Source organism: Balaenoptera musculus, chromosome 11, assembly GCF_009873245.2.
Source record: "Balaenoptera musculus isolate JJ_BM4_2016_0621 chromosome 11, mBalMus1.pri.v3, whole genome shotgun sequence".
In the NCBI taxonomy this organism is placed as follows: Eukaryota; Metazoa; Chordata; class Mammalia; order Artiodactyla; family Balaenopteridae; genus Balaenoptera; species Balaenoptera musculus.
The window spans coordinates 53,101,130-53,121,532 of NC_045795.1; the positions used below are offsets into that span (position 1 = coordinate 53,101,130).

General features: G+C 46.5%; 1 pseudogene; it reads right to left on the reverse strand.

The window, feature by feature from the left end:
* Positions 1-17,305: 17,305 nt before the first annotated feature.
* On the reverse strand, positions 17,306-18,100 carry LOC118903034 (annotated as a pseudogene).
* Positions 18,101-20,403: the final 2,303 nt, after the last annotated feature.

Genomic DNA, 20,403 nt, shown 5'->3' on the forward strand with positions numbered 1-20,403 from the left:
TTTTCTAGTTATTTGGAACACTAATACTCTTATTTTCTTCCCTCCCATCCTCAGCTAAATCTTGTCTTTTTTATATATATTTTTGTAAACAGAGTTTGGACTTATATTGTTAATTTATTATTTTCTTACATTATGACTTTTGGAATGTCAGCTTGGTTGCTTCTAGTTTTTGGCGATTATGAATAAAACTGTTTTGTGCTCAGGTTTGTGTTTTCCTCCAAGATTCTGGCTCCAGTGGCTTCTGCTCCCAGTAACCTGTGATTCTCTGTTTTTGTCTGTGTCTCCAGTTTTGGGAGTTCTGCCCCTAATGACTTCACATCTCATCTTTACATTCTGATGCACTCTGTACTGATCTCACTTTTCTCTCTCTAGTCAACTGCTGCTGTGTTCCACTGATAGCATGGTTGCCTACTCTTATTTCATATAATAACTTGCTCAACATCAGCTTTGTACTTACTGGTTCTAAGGACTGTACTGAGTCTTTAAATAATAATTCATTTGTTGCAGAAGAACCCTATGAAATTGATATTTTTATTCATACTCTACACAGAGGAGTCAACTTGTTGGAGAGAAGTTGATCAACTTGTCCATGGTCACACGGCTGCCGAGTGGCTGAGCTGGGGATCTTTCAGCGGCCGTCTCTGATCTGAACATCTACAATGACAAACATAGCTTCCTCTTGGGTGCTGTTGTTACCGCTAAAAGTAGCTAACATCTACTGGGTGCCTGCCACGTTCCAGGTCCTCTTATAAGCATTTAAATTCCATTAACATTTTAGCTGAGCAGTCACTAGTGAGCTGGCCAGTGACTTCATCCCATTTTGCAGGACAGGAGGAAACAAGGCACAGAGGAGTTGAGTGATGGAGCCGGGATCTCACTGAGATGAAAAGTTAAAGGCTTTCTAAAGTGTCTCCTGTCTCTTGGAGTATTTGTTTTATAGTAGAGCATTTGCTCTCATTCCTTACATCCATCTGTCCATTCACCTATTCATTTTTTTTCTCCCCAATAATTCAAAATTATATATTGAGAGATTATTGATTATTCTAGGTGCTGCGAATACAACTGTGCCCTCAAGGAATTTATATTCCAAGGAAGAGTGAAATTGAACTGGGAACAACGATAGGTTTAAGTGTGGATTTGTGGGAGTTCTCCATTTCCTTCTCCCTCCTTTCAATGCCAACCAGGTAGCTAAACTCCTTGCATGTTCCTGTTCCAGGGGTCGTTTGCTGGGTGGAGAGCAGAAGCTCTCCACCCAGCAAGCTGGAGTCTCTGGGGCCAGGAGTTAAAGGAAGCAGCAACATCTCAGAGGGGATAGCTTTTTTAGAGGGATCACGGCAGGCCCAGTGGGTGTCACACTCCAAATGAGGTGGAGCTTCCGTAACTGAAGGGACCATGAGTCTGGGCAGCATGGAATGGTGACCCAGGACCTGGCACCACATTGGGTGTTTGTGTGGGGAGCCAGTAATGACTGAGACTGAGTTTCTCATCACCCTGTGGGATGGGCTTCAGAGTCAGAATTGAATCAATCAATAAATAGATATTTCTTATGTACCTGGGCTGATTAGCTTCAATTCATAGCTGCCTATGGCATTCAGGCCATCTCTGGGAGGGCAAAGAATGTTCATGCCATGCATACCATGCCGTGCTCTGACAATAGCACTGCATTCGTTTGGTTGGATTGGCTGAGACCCCCCCCTGGAGAACTGGTGAGCAGAAATAGCAGGGCTCCTGGAAGCCTCTGCTGATGTTTAAGAGTGACCTGAATGCTTTTACCTGCTGGTCAGATATGGGGGTTGGCAGGATGGAGAGAAGGTAAATCACTTATTAGACAGTGCTGAGGAGATTCATGTTTCTCATTCCCAGCAGAAAGTGCCCTGTACCTCAGAGGGAGCTGCCTGAATCCTAAAATGGCCCCAGCCTGGTTATGCCATGTAAGGCCCAGGCCAAGGGGTTGCCCCAGTTGTGGGGAAGCCTGTTTTGCTATAGAGATGGGTAGAGATGAGCCCACTAAAAGCTGTGGGTGCTGGGGGATGAAGCTCCAACTTGGTCCCAGGAGAAGAGTCTGCCTCTCTTTGGGGCTCATTCCTGAGATGCAGCAGGTTGGTAGCTGAGAAACTGTAGAGTTGAATGAAATTCCAGGGGCGACGCCCTGGGCCTCCGGGGCTCTCAGAGCAAAGGAGGCTCAGTGGGTGATGCGGACTCCCCAGCAGTCTTTCAGGGGCTGTACCCCTTGTGAGCACACAGCAGTCTGCTGGAACGTGTCTGCACCCACTGGTCAGGAGAGGAGGTCAGAAGGCCTTCTTCCCCAGAGCTCTGGACTTCACAGGCAAGGCCTGGACACTCAGAACAGGTGTTGACAGACCTGAGTGGCACCTCCCATCCCAAGCTCTATCTGACCGACCCTCACCCTCACACCTTCTTCAACCACTGATGCCATAAAGGCCGGTACTAGTGGGTGGGGGGAGCCAGGCCCTGCCACTGAGGCCAACACGTGGGGATATGTCTCAGACTCTCAGGAAATGGGTGTGGAGCCTGCATCCCAAGTGTGAGGGCAACCCTCAGCCCGTCCTCATGGGGTGGCCTGGGCACTCTGGGGAGATAGCTGCTTAGGACAGACAGCGGGGTGAGGCAGGTAAGGGACACCCTGCTTCAGAAACGGTGTCCTAAGGAGGAAACCGTGTGCTTGTGGGGAGGCCTGGGGCATTTCACGGGGTTTCAGCCATAGAGCTTGCAGTTGGTGAGCTGGCTGAGGAGGACTTGGGGTGGATCAGGAATCCAGGGGGGTGCATGCAGAGCGTAGGCGGTGGGACACCACTGCTGTTACTTCCCACCGTGCTTATCCGAGATCTTGGCTCATTTTTACTATCATTACCCTGAATTCTTTATCAGGTAGATTGTTTATCGCCACTTAACTTAGTTGTTCTTCTCGGGTTTTATCGTGTTCCTTCTTCTGGAACATATTTCTCTGTGGTGGTTTTCTAACTTTCTGTGTTTGTGGTCTTGGTCCCGCAGGCTGCAGGATCGTAGCTCCTCCGGCTTCTGGTGTCTGCCCCATGGTGGGTGGGTTTGGTCCAGGGGCTTGTGCAGGCTTTCTTGTGGGAGCGGCCAGTGCCTGTCTACTCGTGTGGGGAGCTGGGTCTTGTCCCTCTGGTGGGCAGGGCTGTGTCAAAGGGTGGGTTTGTTTAGAGGCGGCCTTGGGGTCAGGATGACTTTAGGCAGCCTGTCTGCTGATGGGTGGGGCTCTGTTACTGCCCTGTTCCGTTGTTCCGCCTGAGGCGTCCCAGGCTGTTGGGTGGAGCCAGGTCTTGGTGAGAAAATGGCAGCCTCCAGGAGAGCTCACGTGGAGGAATATTCTCTGGGGCTTCTGCCACTAGTGTCTTTGTCCCCACAGTGAGCCACAGCCACCCCCGCCTCCCAAGGAGACCCTCCAAGACCTGCAGGTAGGTCTGGCCCAGGGTCCTTCGGAGTTGCTGCTTTGCCCTGGATCCCAGTGCACGTGACACCTTGTGTATGCCCTCCAAGAGTGGAGTTTAAGGGGAATTCCTTGGCGGTCCAGTGATTAAGACTCCACGCTTCCACTGCAGGGGGCACGGGTTCAATCCCTGGTCAGGGAACTAAGATCCCGCAAGCTGTGCGGCACGGCCAAAAAAAAAAAAAATGGAAGCGTGGCGTCTCTGTTTCCCCCAGTCCTGTGCAGCTCCTGCACTCAAGCCCTGCTAGCCTTCAAAGCCAAATGCTCCCGGTGCTCCTCCTCCCGCTGTCAGACCCCCAGGCTGGGAAGCCAGACGTGGGGCTCAGAATTCCCACTCCTGTGGGAGAACCTCTGCAACAGAATTATTTTCCAGTTTGTGGGATTTGATTATATTGCAATTGTGCTCCTCCTACCGTCTCGTTGTGGCTTCTTCTTTGTCTTTGGAGGTAGGATATCTTTTTTTGGTAGGTTCCAAGTCTTTTTTCGTTGATGGTTGCTCAGCAGTTAGTTGTGATTTTGGGGTTTTCATGAGAGGAGATGAGCTCAAGTCCTGCGACTCCGCCATCTCATCTCCATCCCTTCCCACCGTGTCTAGATGGCCAAGGGAGAGCCCCCTCACCCTGTGTGTGTGTGTGTTTAGCGGGGAGGCGGTGGTGGGCTGGTTGGGCAATGTTTGGACAAAGGCAATGTGTGAGGAGTCCAGGGGTGAGAAAGGGCAGCAGTGAGAGAGCTCCGTTGGCAAGAGGCCCCAAGAAGGTCTGGGCAGGAGAGGGGTGCAGTCAGGTGAGGTCTGGGGAGTCCAGCAGGGAGAAGGGGCACATTTGGACGGGCTGTGGAATTGCTTGGTGGATGAGAGGCTTGTGGAAAGTGGGCCGGACACTCCAGCCAAGGGGTCCTTGGTTGCCCGTGTTGTTGTGTCATTCTCCACGGCTGCGAGGCCCTCCGCTGAACGCCGGGTTCTGCTCATGTGCTGCTTTTCCCAGAGGACACACTTCCCCTTCAACTTCTCATTCCAAGTTGTGGGTATCACTGGGGTCTCCTGGGGTCAGGGTCCCTCCCACTGAGGCAGCTGTTGGGGGAGGTCATCAAGCGACCGGGACCTGCAGTTGAGCCGGGCAATAGGAGGCTCCTCGCCCCCTCCAGTCCTTGAAATGCACGCGCCACCTGTGGTTCCCGCAGTGGAGAGGGTTTCAAGGATGCAGCCTTGAGAGGGTACGCGGTGTTGAGACCCTCTAGACGGTATACATGATCGAACCCAGTATGCCTCTACAGAAACGTGTAAGATTCTGGTGGGTGGGTGGATGTGGAGACCCACTCACTCTGCAGCGCCCAAGACCGACCTCGCAGGTAAGCTCCTCCGCTTGTTAACACGCCGCCTATGATCTGGACTGGCTGCCGCTTTGTTTGCTCTTCCCCTGCCCTCGAGTTCGGGGCTAGTTTCAGATTTCACCCCTGAAAGTCCCAAATTTACAAACCACCAGCAGCGCTGTGCGAAGGCCAAAGGCTGGTTGTTAGAAGCAGCCTGACCTGGGCTTGGTCCTTTGTGATTCTGGACTGTAAGCCTCCATCTCCCTGATGGTGCGGCAGCAAAGGAGCAGCGCCTGAAAGACCGACCCGGGTAGGTGCTCAGAGCTGCTGGCTGTTATCATTGTTCTCAGCACCTGCAAACTCCCCATAACTTGGGGAGAATTTGGTGAGATTGTTGGCCCTTCTCTGACTTTAGGCTTATATGTATTTTATCTTGCTGAAATTCACCTCCATTTCTGCCAGTTTAGCCAGGATGGAAGAGAAGCTGGTGTCCTGGTTTTCAGAGCAGTGTTGTTTCAGTTACGTGAAGTGTTGGAATGGCCATTTCATTCAGATTCCCCAGTTCTCACACCCTGGAGGTAACAATAGCATTTCCCCCCTGAAATACTACAAAATTGGTAACCTCCTTGCCTCATGTGGGGAAACTGCTCCATGAATAGATTAAAGTGGAGAGACTAGCTGGGCTCCACCAACCCCAAAGGGGTCCCCAAGGGGATGGAATTCAGGAGGTCTCCTCCTCTACTAGAATGGGGAAAGACTGAGGCTTTGTGTTTACTAAGCTCTAACTGAAATATAGAATTCCTTCAATTATAAATGGTGACAAAAGGTCAAATATTGACCTTTGCAGTACTACTAGAACCTGTGATTTTGTCCCGTCTCGAAATCCTAGCTATTTGTATATCACATTACAGTTGCCACTGATTTCTCAAAACGTCATTTATACTTATCATTACTTTGCATTTATGGTAAATAGACCTACCACTAGGTCTTGTTATTTACTGTCAAAAAAGCACATATATTAGTACAGACCCCACTTGTTTAATAACTGGATAAATAAATCTAAATATAATTGGTTTCCTTCGTAATTTTATGTATTTTACTTTATGCATTTGGGAAGAGGTCCATAGGCTTTACCTGATTGCCCGTATGGTTCATAGCAGCACACAAAATTTATTAACCTCTAGACATTGGAAAACTTTCCAATGGGTAAGAGCGGCAATTTCCACTTACACCACAGGAGGGAACTATTTCCCAACTAATGCTTTAAAAGATCACAGCGGGGATTTTTATTCCTCTTAACTCTTGTTCTAAAATTGGTTCAAGCTTTCTTCTTTACTGTTAACAACGTAATTGGGGTCCTGTGATGAGGCTCTGAAGCTGATACCCCGCCAAGAGATGAAGCAACCTTTATTGTGAGTCCAGGAAGACGTGATGCGAAAAAGTGAGTCTCCCAGGCACCGGATGAGAACTAGTTTAGTGCCCACACCTCATTTGCTGTCTCCCCCCGCCCAAAGAAAAACAAAAAACAAACAAACAAAAAACACCCAAACTTGCGAAGCAGAGAGCATACTTGGTTTGTTATTCTGGTAGGAACAGATCCGCTGTTAGGGTAGAAACAAAGCTGAAGGGTTTTCATTAAGTCAGCGGCTGTTGGAAGTGGCTGCACTTGTGTGGGGGAGGGGAAGGGGCAGAGGCGGGAGATGCGGTAGGAGAGAGGGACTTTATAAAACCGGAACTTTACAGGCGCAGAGACACCGCGATCCTATACTACAAACCGAGTACCCAGCCAGGCCTGCCACTTGGTGACGCGGTGGTTGCCCCAGGGCTGATTTTAATGGGAACAATTTCACATGTTCCTCCTTCTTTGGCCACATGAGCGCATAGGTCACTGTATATATTTAAGGGCTCAGAATGGAGGTCTGAGAGTGTCTAATTGCAAAGGGCAGCAGCCACTTTTCACAAGTCAGCCTGGAACAGAGGAACAGCTCTGCAAACCCTCACTCGACCCGAAGTAGGTCGGCCTGGAGGAAAATGACTTGGTGGACGGGGTGGTTCTGTGTTCCCACCTCCCGCAGTGACTCTAAAATTAACCTTTGTTACACTTCCTGCTCTTCTGACCTTTAAGGATTGTTGGCTCTTATCTTATTTTTTAAATTATAAAATACTAGCTTTATTTAATATCACAACATTAAATAATCTCTAGGATATGGGTACTCTGTACTTTTTGGTTCAATATAAGCTCGAATTTTTCATTTCTTTTTCTTTTTAAAAAAATTTTTTACTGGAGTATAGTTGATTTACAGTGTTGTGTTACTTTCTGCTGTACAGCAAAGTGAGTCAGTTATGTATATACATATAGCCCCTTTTTTTAGACTTTTTTCCCCATATAGGTTACAGAGTATTGAGTAGAGTTCCTTGTGCTGTACAGTAGGTCTTTATTAGTTATTTTATATATAGTAGTGTGTACATATCAATCCCAATCTCCCAATTCATCTCTCCTCTGTTTCCCCCCCAGTAATCATGATTGCTTTCTACATCTGTAACTCTATTTCTGTTTTGTAAATAAGTTCATTTGTACCGTTTTTTTAGATTCCACGTATAAGCGATATCATAAGATATTTGTCCTTCTCTATCTGACTTACTTCACTCAGTATGACAATCTCTGGGTCCATCCATGTTGCTGCAAGTGGCGTTATTTCATTCTTTTTTTATTCCATTGTATATATGTACCACATCTTCTTTATCCATTCATCTGTCGATGGACATTTAGGTTGATTCCATGTCCTGGCTATTGTAAATAGTGCTGCAATGAACATTGGGGGTGCGTGTGTCTTTTCTAACTATGGTTTTCTCCAGGTATATTTGGCTCTTATTTTAGTTATGAGCAACACTGTTTCATTCAGTCATTCATTCCTTCCTGCAAGCATGCATGCCTTCATCTACAGGAGCTGACCTTTCAGGCTCCGTCCTGGGTGCTGAGGCCACAGCACAGACCAGACCCAAGGGCTGTGGCTTCTAGCTCCTTATAGAACTCAGCACAGGTTGGGTCCAGGTGACCACTCTGAACAGGATCTTTTCAGGTGTGTCTATTGCATGCCCATCAGGCAAGTTGTTGATCTGCTCTGAGCCTCAGTTTCCTCTTGTATAAAGTGGGAACAATATCACCTACCTCACGAGATTATTGTGAGAATAAAGAAAACCAAGTGTGTACACGGTTGGCGCCATGCTTGGCTGTTATCATTGAGGATCGTAGCTTTGTCCTTGAGCGTGTGGTGTACTTGGGGCATGCAAATACCAGTAGCCCAGAGTGTGAGCGGCTGCAACTTCTGCTTGGCTTTCTGGCACGGGTACCCCAATAACCCGGGGAACTTAACAAATGCTCTTCACTAACGTGCCCTAGATTTATTTTGTGAGATGACAGTGTGACAAAGTGGTCAAAGGCGTGGGCTCTGGGGCTGGGGGTCTGACACTTTATTAGCTGCAGGACTTGAAGCAAATGACTTCGCCTCTGTGCTTCCCCAGATCCAAAATAGGCGCAGTAATGGCACTTTCTGCCTGAAGTTATTATGAGCTAATGCATGAAAAGCTCTTAGAATGGTCTGTGACACATAGTAAGCACTCAAAATTATGAGCTATTATTATTATTATTGCCCTAGGCAACTTGTTAAATGTTCTCTGATGACAAATGTAAAGGTTTGTGTGAATCTACTAGACAGTCTGGACCAGTGGTCTCAGGTCCCTGGACCCTGTTTCCTCTGAGGTTGACATGAGAGCTGCACCCCCTCCCCTACCTCCCCTGTCCTTGGAATGTACCTTCCACTCGCCGTCCCCCAGTGGAGCCGGTTTCAAGGACACAGCCTTGAGAGAGTAAGGTGTTGGAACCATCTGGACAGTATATGTGACTGAACCCAGTTAAGGCTTCTGTATAAACTTGTAAGATTCTGGCAGGCTGGCGGGAGATCCCCTTGACGTGTGGTGCCCAAGACCAGCCTCGTGTGCAAGTTCCCTGGCTTGTCACACCTGCCGCCTCCCCATCTGGAGTGGCTGCCTCTATCCTTGATCTTTCTCCGCCCTCCGTGTGTAGGGTTAGTTTGCGAACCAGCATGTGCTGGTGGGGAGGTGATGGTGGGTGATGAGGGGTGTGGGTGGAGTGATGCTGGGTCTTCGCTGGTAGTCTAGGGGGGGAATGATGATGAGTAGCTGGTGTTGACGGTGAAGCGATGAGTCAGCAGCAGTGGTGCTCAGGCACCAGGAGGACTCAGTGGTGAGGTGGGAGGACGGACCCTCCCCTCTGACTCCCTGGAGGCCCTCCATGCTGTGACTACAAAGCAGACCCGTGTTCAGGAACCAGGTTTGTCTCCGATTCCAGTGCAGTTCAGGTGCAGAGCTCGGCAGGACGCTGGGCAGTGCTCCCCAGGAGCCCAGGTGTTCCCCCAGCTGTGGCCAGGCTGGCATTCTGAGCAGCAAGGCCAGTGTGGCATGTGGTCTAAGAACTTGTTTCATTCACTTTTGGACAGGCCTACGCTTTATTTTACAGTCTCACCTCATACTCAATTTTTTTTTTTCTCTGAGAAATCACAAGCACTTTAAAGATATTGTACCAATGTTTCTTATAACATCCCTTTGATGTTGGGGTCAGATAAAAGAACCCAGCTTTACGGGTGACAAAACTGAGATGATTCTCCAGGTCACACGTTTCTTAAACTATTGAGAGGTGGCATCTGGTTTACAACCCTTCCTGTGGCTGCAGAATTAATTTTTGTTGAAAAAAAAAAGAAAAGAGGCCATTTTGTTATATTTCAACTTCCCCTCAACAACGGCAAAAGAGACAACAAGAAAAACTCTCTTCTTTTTCAGAGAGTCATCCTGGGCCCCTTCTCTCCAGTGTGTGTGTCTGTGACCCTATTTCCTTTCTGATGAGGTACTGGAGTATGGGGGCTGATACTGCAGGAGTGAGTGGGGAAATGGGAGCAGACAAGAAATTTTCTTTTTTAAAAAAAATGTATTGGAGTAGAGTTGATTTACAATGTTGCGTTAGTTTCAGGTGTACAGCAAAGTGATTCAGTTATACGTATATATACATATTCTTTTTCAGATTCTTTTCCATTATAGGTTATTACAAGATCTTGAGTAGAGTTTCCAGTGCTGTACAGTAGGTCCTTGTTGATTATCTATTTTATATATAGTAGTGTGTATCTGTTAATCCCAACCTCCTAATTTATCCCTCCCCCACTCCCTTTCCCCTTTGGTAACCATAGTTTGTTTTCTATACCTGTGAGTCTCTTTCTGTTTTGTATATAAGTTCATTTGTATCATTTTTTTTAGGTCCCACATATAAGCGATATCATATATTTGTCTCTCTCTGTCTGACTTAAGAAGTTTTTATTTTAAGCTTTGGTGAGTGAGTGGTGTTTGCACTACCCTTGTCATCTAGGGAACCATTTTGGAGAGGGAGAAAAACCCCAACCAAACCTGTCATTTTTTAAAAAAAGTATTTGTTCCACATTCCATAAGGCTGAGCAAAATCACATTTTCCTTGGTGAAAGCAGATGCAGTTTCTCGCAGAGAGCCTTTGAAGATGGGCTGCTGCCGCCATTCCTGGTGGTGTCCTGTCGTGCCAGGGCCAGGACAAATGCAGCTGGCCTCCACGTCGATGTGTTTTAACTGAAAAAGAAATAGAAAGGTACACTTCAGGACATACTGATCTCTAAAGGGCTGCTTCCTAGAATTGCTGTTTGCTAGGCTGCCAGCAGCCCCTCTGACTCCTCTTTGCAGATGTTTTATGGACGTCATTTAAACCTCAGGACTCTTCCTTTCTTCCCTCTGGTGAAGGAGCTTGGTGCTCTCAACTCATTAACTTATGTTCCTGTTATTTGCCTGCCGTTGCAATCCTCTGCAATAACGTGGCATCGCACTGTCAGGGGAGGTTCAAGTCACAGAGGTGGCCTCGATGGGAGATCAGCAGTGATGGCAAATTTGCAAATTTAGGAACAGCGCACACGGCAAGAATGAGGTGCAGCGTGGGAAGTGCTGATGAAGACAGACTTCCTAATATTCCCGTCCTGTGGTTCCACGTGACATGTGGTCCGCGAAGGGGGAAGAGTTATGAACATTTTGGTGCTTGGGGTTCAGACTCTCGGGGGCCTAGCCATGCTGATTTGTGGTGTGGGGTCTTGGGGCATTTGTTCCACAGACACCCGAGGGACCTGCTCAGTGCAGAGGAAGAGGTGAACCCTGTCATGAGGGGATGAACAGGCTTTGGGGAGAGAGGTAGTGAGAGAGTGGAACTGAGGAGAGATGTTACAGCAGAGTGTTCCAGCAGCTAGAGGTATGCACACGGGATGTAGATGTCCGTGGGAGAGGAGCTTTGCTCTGCTGGATTGGAGCAGGTCAGAGAGGAAGAGATTGTCACTGACCACCTGCCAAGGGCGCCAGGAATACACATGTAGTTGAACTTGGGTTTGTAACCTGCTACATGAAAAGAGAACATGCACCCCACGGAACCATGGAGTGTCTGGGTAAGAGTGGTTCGGAGGGGCTTCATAGAGGTTTGGGCTTCTGTTTGCTGACTCGAGTACAAGGAAGTGGGGTCTCTTCTGGGTCAGTCTTGTTAGAAAGAGGGGCAATTTGGTGACTGGGCATCTTAATACCTTTAGTCTAGGAGGTGGGATGAATGGAGTGGGGATGGAGATGTCCTTGGAAAAGAAGCCATGGCAGCTCGCGTCAGCCTCAGGAGGGGAGGTGTGGTCCTTCTTCTTGTTGCACAGTGTCTTTGTTTTCAATTTCTATTCAGGTATGATTCCCGAGTGGTATCATTTGTGTCTTGTTGGAGTTCTCGACTGGCGTTGATAGTCTATGAAATTGCCAATTTCATCAGGGGAACATCACAGCCTAGCTGGTAGCACCTGGGCCAATGACTAGCTGCTTTTATTTTTCTCAAAATGCTTGGTCTGGGCACTGAAGGATGAGTAAGATTTTTCCAGGTCAAAAAGGGAAGGCATCTCCCGTGGAGAGAGGGTATAGCTGGAGGAGATTGAGGGAGGCGTGGAGTATCGCAAGAGGCTGAGGATGCTGTGAGCAGCTTGAGTGCCAGAAGTGAGGATGTGTGTGGGGGACAGGGGGAGAAAGGCCCTGGATTAGAGGGGGCCGGGTGGGGAGGGCTTTGCCCCTGGCTACGGAGCTTAGACTGTATCCTTTAGCCATCTTCATCGGAGTGCTCAATTCAGAGCAGCTGGTCAACAGATGTTTATTGACTTGGGATGGCCTTCATTTTTGCTGCATGTGCTTCTTTTCTTCACACCATGTATTGCCATCAAAGCCAAAAAGGAAGGCTACCCAAAGGAGGGATATCCTTCTAGGAGTCCAGATATGCTTCTCTTGCAGTAACGCTTGGACTACTATAGGAACCGAGCTGGAAGGCTTCCTCTGGCACGTTTGATCTGCTCCCCTCTTTCACAAAGGGGGATCTGAAGCCACACTTGGAAATGTACTGGCTTGAGATTCCACAGCAAATCATGAAAGGATGAGGACTTGACCTCACATCTCCAGCTGCCTTGTCTCTGCTCTTTCAAAACTTCCCTGAATTGATGCTTACATAACCCTAGTAAATCCTGGGGCTCCACATGCCTGGGTCACTGCAGAGACAACCCGCCCGCCACCCCTCCCCAATTCACAAAAATAAAATGAAGCAGCCAGAGGTAATTGAGAAGGAATTCCATTGTTACAGGACTCTGTTGAAGACCTTTAAGGGGATGTGATTCCTGAGCTCTAGTAACACTTCCAAAGCCCTTTCCTCCTCTCCCCTCTCAGCTTCTCCAGGTGGCCTCTGTGCCAACACCCACACGGCTCCCTAACCACAGACTGGGGCTGGATCTTCTCTTGCTCCTTCCTTCCTCTCGTCTACTTCTTTCATAAATGGATTGGCCTGGCCTCTCTGTCCATACCCTCTGTCCCATCCTCCTTTTTCTCAGTGCCCATCCCACCTTTATATCAGTCAGGGCTGTGTCTGGTTACATGTTACAGAAACCTCACTATGGTTGCTAAAACAAGTAAGAGGTTTCTTTTTCTCCCCCCAGAAAAGTCCATAGCAAGGTGCTCCACAGCTGGTCCAGCAGGTCCTTCTGCTTTTCTGCTCTGCCATTTAGGCTGTGTAGCTTTCTTCATTCTCACAGATGGCTGCTGCGTCTGTAGGCATCGTGTTTGCATTCCAGGCCAGAAGAGGGGAAATGGACAAAGGCAGAAGACATGTGCCTGATGAATAGTTTCTTTATTTAAAAAAAAAATTTTTTTTTATTGAAGTATAGTTGGCGACAATGTTGCATTAGTTTCTGGTGTACAGTAAAGTTATTCATATATATATATGAATATATACATTCTTTTCCAATATGGTTTATTACAGGCTATTGAATAAAGTTCCCTGTGCTATACAGTAGGACCTTGTTGTTTATGTATTTTATATATAGTAGTTGGTACCTGCTAGTTCCAAACTCCTATTTTATCCCTCCCCCACCCCCTTTCCCATTTGGTAACCCTAAGCTTGTTTTCTATGTCAGTGAGTCCGTTTCTGTTTTGTAAATAAGTTCATTGTGTCATACTTCAGATTCTACCTGTGTTATCATATGATATCTGTCTTTCTCTGTCTGACTTACTTCACTTAGCATGGTAATCTCTAGGTCCATCCATGTTGCTGCAGATGACATTACTTCATTCTTTTTGATGGCTGAGTAGTATTCCATTGTATATATGTACCACATCGTCTTTGTCTCTTTATCTGAATGGTTTCTTTATATTGGGAAAACAATTACTTTCCCTGAAGCCTCATCCAGTAGATTGATACTTACATCCCATTGGCCAGAAATGATCACATGGCCATCACTAGCTGCAAGGGATCCTGGGGAAGTAAGTATAACTGTCACCTTGCAACCCTGGGAAAAAAAATCAGGGTCCTGTTAATAAAGACGGGAAGAAGAGATATTGGGTAAGAAGTTGGCAATGTCTGGTATACTCATCCTCTAGATTTTGCATCACAAGAATTTTGAGGGCTGATTTGGTAAAAACAGGGCTGTTGTCCATGTTGGGATGGGGGAGAGAAGCTGATGGAGCAAAGTTATCCACACGTGAATTAGTATTTGCTTAAATAAGCAAGATCTATTCTAGAACACATTGACCTTGTTTTCATTTTGTGACTTTTTAGCTTTTAAAAGTAAGTTAGAAATCTAAGTAGACATTTAGGGTATATTGCCTATAGGAAACAAAATAGTTTTTTCTTAATGCATTCTACTCAATGTCAGGACTTTGCTCTGAGAAAATTCAATTCCAAGAAGACAAGTTTCCAAATGCATTCTACTTAGGAAGATTAGAGTTGTTTTGTCTTATTATGCACTAGAATAAAATAATTACAGAGAACAAAAACACCAAGCTCTTGGTACTATAATTTCAATTCTCATTTTTGTCATTGTGTACATAGACATTTGATGTTATTACAGTGGGTGCATACCAATTGGTAGTGATCTGTTCTTTTCCATTTAACAGTATTTTATAGACAGGGTTTTATGGACTGACAGTTCATATGGTTATTTTTAGTGACAATGTAATATTCTGATATGCTATAGCTCACTTAGTCATTCCCCTTTGATCAGAGGTTATTTGAAAAATATTTAACAACTGATACCTCATTAACATCGACTAGTCAGAAGAGACCAGGCTATAGAAACAGAGCATGTACTGAAGGCCCCTGCTGGACCTGGCATTAGCTCTTGTTGCTGGGTGTAGAGTGGTCAGGGGTCCATTTGTTGGTGGTGGCGAATTTGGTAGTGGATATTTACTAACTGATATGGAAGGACTGCAACAATTCAATAACCAGTTGTAAATTAGCTTTTGCTATAGTAAGCCATTCCAAAACTTAGTGACTTAAAAAAAAAGCAGTATGCTTAGCTCATGATTCTGTGGGTCAGCAATTTGTGCTGGGGTTTGGGTGATTCTACTGGTCCTGACTAGGGTTAGTTGTATGCCTGTGGTTTGCTGCTGGTCAGTTAGACAGTCTGCTACTGGGTGCTGCAGGGTCACCTGGTGTGATGGAGATGACTTGACCGTACGTATTTCATCTTCCAGAAGGCTAGATGGAACTTTTCACATGGCTGGATGGAGTTCCAAGAAAAGCAAAAAACATGCAAGGACTCCTGAGGTCTGGGCTTGGAATGGGAACAGTGTGGCTTCTGCCATGCTTAATTGGCTAAAGCAAGTTCCAAGGTCAGCCTCAAGGACTCCACCTCTGTATGGAAGATGCTGTAAAATCACACTGAAAACAGGTATGGATACAGGGAAGAGCATAATTTGGGCCATTTTTGCAAAAACTACCATGCTGTTGTATACCAGAATGGCGGACTGAGTATCACTCTGTTAGAAATGAAGCATTTATAGTGTGCATTACTCTGGACATTACATATATCACTGCTATGAACATCACATTCTTCCTGATGATTTTACCATTCTTGGCATTAGAAAAATACTTACTAAGGGAGCAGGGTGGGAATCTTCACTCATTCTGGAGTCATTCATTCAGCGTCCCTCTGCACTAGGTGGGGGGAGGGCAGAAGCAGGGGGCACATTTGTCTGGAGTCCAGCAGGGAAGATACACAGTAGTGGACAGCACAATGTGGAATGTGGCTTCTGCTTTGGTAGTGATGTGTGTGGAGGGGTCTGGGGCATGTGCCTGTGGCCCAGAGGGAGAGATGTGGGTGGGGAATGTGTGTGTGTGTGTGTGTGTGTGTGTGTGTGTGTGTGTGTCTTATGTAAGGCAAGGCAGCTCAGGGGTAGGTAATGACTGACTTTTTTTTTTACATTTTATTTATTGGCCACGCCGTAAAGCTTGTGGGATCTTAGTTCCCCAACCAGGGATTGAACCCGTGCCCCCTGCAGCAGAAGTGCCGACCGCCAGGGAATTCCCTGTAATGACTGACTTTAGATTTGAAAAATGAGTTAGCCAGACAAGGAATGTGGTGAAGAGTGAATCCCAGTATGCACAAGGCATTTCATCCAGATAATGAATGAGGGTGCTCTGGGGCAGGGAGCCAGCCAGAGGGAGATTGCACTGAAAAGCAGGGCAAGGTCGAAGTGCTTTCAGCCTGCCTTTGACCTTTATCTTGGAGGCAGTGCAGCCACTGGTTTTATTGTGAAGATTCTCAGGATTAGAGCTGAAGAGGTGGCTTTGACCAGTGCAGGCTGTTTGATTCTCTGCAGTTGGGAGCAGGTTCTTGTCCTAGAAGCAGAGGAAGAATCACTTTTCTTTTCTGAACACACCTTGGTTCTCTGAGAAATCACACTAGGAGAAATAAACTTGGCCTCACGTCACATCTTCCATTAAGATAAGATCTAGATGGAGCAAATATTTAAGTATTAAAAAAATAAGGTCACAAAGTATTAGTAGAAAATATGAAAATAGTTTTAATCTCAAAATGGGCAAGACTTTCCCAGAAGTCATAGTAAAAGAGATTGATGTATTTGACTACATAAAGCAAAATAGAAATAAAAAACACCTGCACTGCAAAAAAACACCACATACAAAGTAAAAAGACCAACAACAAATCAGGAAAAAATATTTGCAATGTGTGGCAGCCTTGTTATCTGGCTATTTAGTTTTCCTAACATTATTTTATTTTGTTGAAAAAAATCTTTTTCTTACTGATTCAAAATATCATGTTTATCATATGTTAAATGTTTATCTATTTATACACACATTTATTGATGGATATCTTTGGGGGCTTTAAATTCTGTTCCTTTCATCTATCTATCTGTCCTTTCATGTGACAGCACCATGTTAACTTAATTACTGTAGTATTGTAATATATCTTAATATCTGGCAGTCCTCTCACATTGCTTTTATTTTATTTTTTTATTGAAGTATCGTTGATTTAGTGTTGTGTTAGTTTCAGGTGTACAGCACAGTGATTCAGTTACACAGACATATATACATACACACACACATATATATACTTTTTCAGATTCTTTTCCATTATAGGTTATTACAAAATATTGGGTATAGTTCCCAGTGCTCTACAGCAGGTGCTTGTTGGTTATCTATTTTATATATAGTAGTGTATGTTAATCCCAAGCACCTAATTTATCCCTCCCCCCCTTTCCCCTTGGGTAACCATAAGTTCATTTTCTGTGTCTGTGGGTCTATTTCCATTTTCACATTGCTTGTTTTAAAAAAATAACCATTAAGACGCACGATTCTACTTTTCTATAAAAGGCGTTGGTCGACCGGGAGCATACCCAGCGCCGCCTGGGCCTCACCTAGCCGCAGCTTTGCCCGGTGCCCTCCAAAGCCCCCACTAGCCCCGGTGCCAGGCCCACCCCGTGCGCTGTTTCGTGACCGGGGGCTTCGACCGTGCGTTCTGAGCCGTCCTCGCGCCGAGCGAAGGGGGGCGGGGCAGTGATTCTGCGCAGAGTAAATGATCCTACGAGGAGCACAGGTGTTTACACTCGACCCAGCTGCAGCCTCACTCTCAAAACCGGGTCCTCCCTTCAGTACGGTGAATACCACGGGGAGAATCTTCCACGCCCCAGGTTCCGCCCTCGTGGTCCGACACGGGCCCTACCCTGGAGGCTGCTGTGGGCGGAGGGTCCCCCCCTGGCGCCTGGGTGTCCCTGAAGGCCCCCGCGGTCCGTGGAGCTGGTCCCTGGTAAGTTGTTTCCTTTGGGCAGCACCTTGGTGACCCGGTCTTAAAAGACGCTCTTGTTCAGCTCCACGGCGGCTTGGGCCGAGCTCTTGGTGGCAAACTCTATGCAGGCATAGCCCTTGGGGTGTCGGGAGAGCTTGTCGCACAGGATGGCCACCTGGGGTATCTCCCTGCAGTGGTTGAAACAGGCCTCCAGCTCCTGGGCCGAGCCCCCGTAGCCCACATTGCCCATGTAGATGGGTCTGTGGTCGGCCTCCACCGTCTCCATGGGGGTGTCTGGCTCGGGGCTCAGCAGCTGCCCGGCCAGCAGGGCCCCGGCGTCTTCCTCTTCCCCCTCTGGGCCCTGGGCCTGCTGCATGGCCCACAGCTCCAGTTTCATGGCCTCCAGCTCCCGGTCCGGTACCGGGCACTGGGCCAGGTCCTCCCTCTCCAAGAGAGACGGCAGGAAGCCCGCGTCTTCCTCGTCTTCTTTCCCCGCTTCCCCTGTCTCCTCCTCCTCCCTGTCTCCAGCCCTGGGGCCCAGAGGGGTCTTCCCGGCCCAGCACCAGGCCCCCCGCCCTGGGCCTCGGGGTCTGGAAGCCCTCCGGGGTCAGGCCTCGGTGGTGTGCGGGAAGCGAGCGCGGCTGAGGAAGGGCCACATGGCGGCCGGGGCAGGAGGGGAGATAGGCCAGGCCTCAGTGCTCGCCTCCACGCCCTCACATTGCTTTTATTTATTTTTTAATTTTTAAAGTTTAAAAAAAATTTATTTATTTTATTTATTTATTTTTGGCTGCGTTGGGTCTTCGTTGCTGTGCTTGGGTTTTCGCGAGCCGCCGCGAGCCGCCGCGAGCCGCCGCGAGCCGCCGCGAGCTGCCGCTGGGGCTACTCTTTGTTGCGGTGCGCGGGCTTCTCCTTGCGGTGGCTTCTTTTGTTGCGGAGCACGGGATCTAGGCGCGCAGGCTTCAGTAGCTGTGGCTCGTGGGCTCTGGAGCGCAGGCTCAGTAGTTGTGTCGCATGGGCTTAGTTGCTCTAAGGCATGTGGGATCTTCCTGGACCAGGGCTCGAACCCTTGTTCCCTGAATTGGCAGGCGGATTCTTAACCACTGCGCCACCACGGAAGCCCCTGCACATTGCTTTTAAAAGGAGACTTTTCTTAAAAAAGTTTGCTTGGGTTTTTTGTTTGTTTTGTTTTTTGCATATGAGGTATTTCCTATTTAAGAATATGGCACATCTTCCCATTAATGCAAGTCGTTTTTTGGTGTACATCCCTCAGGGGTAATTTAAATTTTCTTCACATCGATTTTGCACATCTTAGGTTATTTCTGTATATTTTATCCTTCTTGGTTACTATAAATGAGATATTTTCTTCCTTGATAACTCTAACTGGCTATTAAATTCTTTATATTAATTTTGTATCCATCCAGCCTACAAAATTTTTTTATTGTCTTGGACTTTTATTGGTTGATAATCATACCAACTACAAATAACTTTGCCTTCACTTTTAAATTTTTTTATACTTTATATTTCTGCTTATTGTTGATTGCTTTGATTAGTATTTCCAGAACCATTGTAAATAATAAGGGTGATAGTGGACGTTCTTATTTTGTTCCTGGCTTTAATGGGAGTGCTTCTTGTGTTTTCCCATTAAACTGGGAAGGCTGGTTTAAAAAATAGATATAGATATATAGCTATTACATTAGGTAAGCATCCATCATTAGTAACCTTCGGTATAGCCAATTCTTTGGGCTAGCCGAGTATCTGTGTGTGTACCTTTTCCCTATGTAGCACATCCCCACCCCCTAATGGGAACAGAGTCCCACTTGGGTCAGCTTCTGGGTGAACAGCCAGGATCTGTGGGTGATACTTAGTCCTTCCATCAGATCAGGATAGTCTTCCCTTGATTTGTTTTTCAGAAATTGTCAGCTGGTCCTATCTTTATTTTATAAGAGATTAAGTTTTTTTCAGTCCACAGTATGAGAAGATCAAATTTAGAATCATAATTTATTTTGTTGAGTTGTTTTGTTTTTAAAAAAATAAAATTCATTATTGAGGTTAATTGTGTCATGGAGGGAACAATATATGCTAGGGACCAAAATAATTAAAAATTTTAAACTTTTTACAAATATATAAAATATTCAACTCTTTATTGAAGAGGTTTGGCTCTGAATGTCACAGCACAAGTCATACAAACTCACTAGGTGGAGATACCTGAGGAGCAACAGAAAGCAGGCTGTTTCCTCAGAGCACCTCCCACCCATCCTCCCAAAAAGATAGTCTTCCCTTGATCTGGTGGTCTTTAAACTAAAAGGGAAATGATCTAATCACAGCATGGCCAATATGTAGTAACTCAGTGGACACAGGTTAATCACAACAGGAACTCCATGTTGAAAAGGGAAAATGGGAGATATGATAGACATTGGTCCATGGCAGAAATTACACTGGGCTATGACAAATATTCCCTTTTCTGGCTGTAGAACACATTTCACTAGTTAGTCCATTTGGACCACCTCTTTCTGCTCTCTGGGAAAAAGTCATTGTCCTCTGAAATCCCCAGCTCTGCCTGTGGGCAACTTTCTTCCTTGTCTTTTATTGTTCAAGGCCATAAATGTACTGACTTCCAGTCAACTTAGATTGCTAGCCACAGACAGAAAGTACCTCTCCTAGCAGAATTATGTCCTCTTCCATCTGTGTTTGTGACTGGCTGGCTTTAGACTGAGTTAATCTCTCTTGTAATGTTGGGTGGAAGGAAAGAAAAAGACAGCTAAAGTCCATCAAAATTTGGAATTTTCCCCAATGCTTTACCTTCATTGGAAGGTTGTCCATCTTCCAAGGTACCACGAGTGATGGTTTAACCAAGAGCTCTGTGTGGAATAACAAGTCATCATATGACCAGCTTGTGATGCCATATTTTATGTGAGATGTTAGTAATTGCTGGGTACCTCTTACTCAACAATGTTAAAATGT